Source organism: Pinus tabuliformis, chromosome 5_1 (assembly GCF_031772625.1).
Source record: "Pinus tabuliformis cultivar Carrire ecotype Pingquan chromosome 5_1, CPIR1, whole genome shotgun sequence".
Taxonomy (NCBI): domain Eukaryota; kingdom Viridiplantae; phylum Streptophyta; class Pinopsida; order Pinales; family Pinaceae; genus Pinus; species Pinus tabuliformis.
Genome location: NC_142305.1, coordinates 428,681,807 through 428,687,150, shown reverse-complemented (window position 1 = coordinate 428,687,150; position 5,344 = coordinate 428,681,807).

Below are 5,344 nucleotides of genomic sequence, written 5' to 3'. Positions count from 1 at the left end.
AGCCGAGAGAAGAACCACTTTTAAAGAAGAGCCTTCAGCTATTGAACAAAAATTGGATGCAATCAGCAATAACGTGCACAGTATTGGAGACAGAATGGGAACTATTGAAAGAAAAACATCATGGGAAGGACAACAAAGTAATACTATCAGAAACCCAAACTTTAGGAAAAACCAAAACCCAAATGTTGGAAGGGCTGGCCCAGACCAAGATATCAGAACCCCCTTTCAAGAAAACTATGCTGAAGCATCAACATTTAGTGAGCCAACCGAGGACACTCACAAAAACTTGATGGGTTTCAAGAGTGAACAACAAGTTTTTCTAACCTAAGAAGACCAAGATGATCATGATATCAATCAATTTCAGACTAAATCCAGAGAGTCATTTGACTTTAGAGAAGGCTATGATGCAGCAGTATATGAAGTCCACAAACAGTATAAATTGAGGACCAGAACCATAGATGTACCTAAACTTATCAAACCAAAGGATGCTAAACAGCCTAAGAAGATAAAAGACAAAGCTGTCCTCACAGAACCTTCTGACAAAACAGACCCAAATCCAAAAGAAGTGACTGTGGAAGATATAACAGATGTATCAGACATTCATACCTTTAAAGACCAGCCATTGGTATCCTCTTCCTCAAAAGAAAATGCAAACAACACTCCTCAAAGCCTTCCCAAAACAGAAATATTTCAAGACAACACTCAAGATCAAGAGAAAAACGGTGACAGTGCAATTGAAAAAGGAAAATCTGCCAGTCACAATACTAAAACTCAATCAGAAAAAACATTTGATTTAGAGGCAGAAATTGGTAAACTAAAGATATCTATTCCTCTCTCTGAGCTTGCTAAACATGACGTATATAGACAGCAAATCAAAAGATCGTTGCGAATGCCAGAGAACAGGGATGATGTTAATGTCTTAGATGATAAACCTGAATTACTTTTTGGTCCCGAAGTCGATGGCAAAATAGCACATGGAGCTGTTCCACCCTTTTATGTCAGTTTACACATACATGATAAAGTGTTACACAACGCTATGTTTGATTCAGGTGCCTCACACAACCTTATGCCCAAAGCTGTAATGGAGAAGCTAAACCTTGATGTAACAAGACCCTACAAAGACTTATTCTCCTTTGACTCGAGTCAGGTCAAGTGTTTAGGCTTAATCAAGGATTTATGTGTGTCTTTAGTCCAATTTACCAACAAAACAATTCTAATGGACGTGGTGGTTGCCGACATTCCACCAAAGTATGGCATGCTCTTATCAAGATCTTGGGGAGCAAAACTCCAAGGATCTCTCCAACTAGACCTCTCTTATGCCACTATATCAGTCTTTGGGCAACCAAAGAGACTGTATAGGGAAACACTTATGAAATATGTGGTAAGTAGTGAGGAAAAGCCCCAAAAATTTCCAATTTACTCAATCCATTCTGATATGGATTCATTTATCTTGTTTAATGATGATATGTCTCCTCCCACTGATGATAAGCCTTTGGCTTTAGAACAAGAAACATGCATAAGTGAGGAATCGGTTGCCCATACCCAAGAAACTGTCAAAACAATCAATGCAACCAGCACACAAGAGGAACTCAATAAAACAGAAAACTCAAATCTGCCCACTCCTAAAATGGTTGAAACTCTCAATACTAGTCAAGAGCAAGAAATCCTATGGTATTTGGAGTTTGATGGTTCAGTTAATAAGCTAGGAGCAAGGGTAGGAGTATGGATCCATAATACACAAAACAATCATGCAGAGGGTCATGCTTATAGATTAAACTTCAGATGTACTAACAACATGGCAGAGTATGAAGCCCTCCTTTTAGGCCTTAAGCTAATCAAATCTCTAGGAGCTACAAAAGTTTCAATTCTAGGTGACTCCGACCTGATTATTCAATAGATCAAAGGCAACTTTGTTACAAATAAAAATAGGATAAGAGCTTATAGGTCTGATGCCACAGAAATCCTCAATTCCTTTACCGAATCCAAGCTTGCCAAAATTCCAAGAAGCCATAATCTCCATGCGCATAGTCTAGCTACTTTTGCTAGCCCTTGTAAGCTGCCTTTTGAGCCCAATCACCACTTTACAGCTAAGATAAAGCACATGCCTGCTGTCCCTAACAATATCAAAGATTGGCAAGTATTTGAGAATGATGCACAAATTAAAAATTTCTTGACTTTGCAGCAAGAGTTTTCAAGTTTAAACATTGATATGGATGCCATGGATGACCCACAACAGCAATTGAGCCAAAATGAGCAAACTATAATAGCTGAAGTAGAAAATCAAATGCTGCACCCAACCATTTTTGATGACAAGAATATAGAAGAGCTGAAACAAATGAATTTGGATGAAATAGCTGAAACAAAGGCTGAAGTTATTGAATTGAAAGACAACTTTCTGCCCACAGGCCTGACTCCCTTAGAAGACATTTTTGATTCAAATGATATCCCCAAAAAGCCAAAGATGCAACCATTAAACGCTGCAATTGAAGACTGTAATATTGGGACAACAGAAAAGCCCAAAATGATAAAACTGTCCAAGTCTTTGCCTCCCGATCAAAAGCCAAAATATGTTGACCTATTTAAAGAGTTCCAAGATGTATTTTCATGGAGTTATGAGGACCTCAAGTCCTATGACACTTCAGTCATTCAACATACCATTCCTTTGAAACCAAATCAAAAGCCTTTCAAACAGAAACTAAGGAGAATCAATCCTGTACTTCTCCCCTTGATAGAAAAAGAAGTAAAGAGAATGTTTGAAGCCGGAATTATAGCACCCATTAGATTTTCAGAATGGGTATCCAACTTAGCTCCCACAAGGAAGAAAACAAGTGAGATTAGACTATGTGTGGACTTAAGATATTTGAACCAAGTCTCCCTTAAAGATCACTACCCATTGCCAAAGATGGATCATATTCTACAAAGGGTAGTGGGGTCTTCTAGAATTTCACTGTTGGATGGCTTCTCAGGATTCAATCAGACATTTGTTCACCCGGATGATCAGGACAAAACTGCATTTACAACACCGTGGGGAACCTTTAAATATGTAAAAATGCCTTTCGGACTAAAAAACGCAGGTGATACTTTTCAAAGGGAAATGGACATTGCCTTTGCCAAGGAAATCCATGATTTCTTAGTGGTCTACCTTGATGACCTTACCCCATTCTCAAAATCTGATCAAGAACATCTAAAACACCTAAGGCAAGTGTTCCTAACATGTAGAAAATATGGCATATCTTTAAATCTAAAGAAGTCCCTGTTTGGCCTAGAGGAAGGCAAATTGCTAGGCCATATCATTTCAAAAGATGGCATTAGGATTGATCTAGACTGAATTCAAGCCATTCTTCAAGTCCCTTATTCAAGAAACATTAAAGAACTACAAGCTTTCTTAGGAAAGATCAATTTCCTAAGAAGATTTATCCCAAACTTGGCCGAGCTGGTAAGATTGTTAAACAATATGCTGAAGAAAGATTCTAAAGTTAAATGGTCTTTAGAAGCCAAACAAGCCTTTGAGGGCATCAAGATAGCCTTAACGCAAACACCAGTCGTCACAAATCCACAATTTGATAAAGATTTCATCATTTTTTCCTTTGCATCTGAACATACCATTGCTGCCGTCCTATTACAAAAGGATGATAAGGGAAATGAAAAGCCCATTTCTTTCTTTAGCCGAGCCCTTAGGGATGCCCCCTTGAAGTACCAAATCATGGAGAAGCAAGCATATGCCCTTATTAAAGCGATCAAAGACTTTAGAATTTACATCTTATACTCCCATGTGATAGCATATGTACCAAACGCGGTGGTTAAAGACATTCTAACTCAAGAAGGAATAGAGGGCAAAAGAGGCAAATGGATTGCCAATATCCTTGAATATGACATTGAGATAAAGCCCACTAAACTGATAAAAGGACAAGGTTTAGCCAAACTGATGACCGAAACCAATTTCCAAGCCCTTGACATTAATCAACTGAACAATGAACAGGAGCTGGCGACTCCACAGATCAGTCAAGATTTCTTGCAATCACCTTGGTATGCTGATATTTGTTTATATTGTTAAACCTGCATGCTCCTCCAGGGTTGTCCAGAACCAAAAAGAGATTTTTAAAGATGAAAGCATTAAAGTTTTGTGTCTTAGATAGTGCCCTGTTTTGGACAAATCATGGAGTATTGCTTAATTGTCTAACTTTGAATGAAACTGACAATGTTATGAAAGAATTTCATGCAGGGGACTGTGGAGGGCACTTATATTGGAAATCTACAGCTGAAAAGATACTAAGGGCTGGTTACTACTGGCCCTCCCTCTTTGCCGATGTCAAAAAATTTGTTGTTTCATGCCATAAGTGCCATATCTTTGAAGGCAAAAGAAAACTGCTGCCCTTACCCCTTAAGCCCATTTCAACCGAGAAACCATTCCAGCAATGGGGTTTAGACTTCATTGGTGAGATCCACCCATCTTCTTCTGGCCAGCACAAATGGATTTTAACAGCCACAGATTACTTCACCAAGTGGATTGAGGCCATCCTTTGTAGGCAAGCCAATGACTCAACCATCATCCAATTCCTAGAATCCAACATTCTGTCCAGATTTGGCTGTCCTGAAAAAATCATCACAGACAATGTTGCTGCCTTTAAATCCAAGAAAATGATAAATTTTTGCCACAAATTTCACATTACCTTAGGTCATTCCACAACATATTACCCTCAAGGTAATTGCCTAGCAGAGTCATCCAACAAAAGCCTCATTAATATCATCAAGAAAGTCTTGGAGGAGAACAAAAAGAATTGGCACAAGAAGCTTGTGAATGCCCTATGGGCTGATAGATTGACAACTAAGAGATCCATTGGTACGAGCCCATATGAGTTAGTCTATGGCATGGAAGCTAGATTCCCTTCATCTTTGGGAATCCCTGTGATCAAGCTTCTACAAGAAATTCAAGCTGAGCCGAATGATATCCAAAGAAGAATCAATCAAACCATCCACCTTCAGCAAACAAGAGAGAAAGTGTATAACAGAGCTCAGATTGTACAAGAGAAGTTGAAGAAAATTTTTGATAGAAGGACCAAGGCCGAAGATTTCTACATAGGCAACAAAGTGCTAAGATGGGATTCGAGAAGAGAGGACAAAGGAAAGCATGGCAAATTCGACTTCCTGTGGAAAGGTCCCTTTGTTATTCAAGCTGTTCAAGGCAACAATACATATTTCCTCAAGAGTTTGGAAGGCAACATAGCTGAAGATGGCCCTGTTAATGGCCGAATGCTTAAGCACTATCATGACCCCTTTTGATGTACATAATGCAGCTGTATATTATATTTGTACATTAATATTTGTATTTTCAGCATGTCTAGTT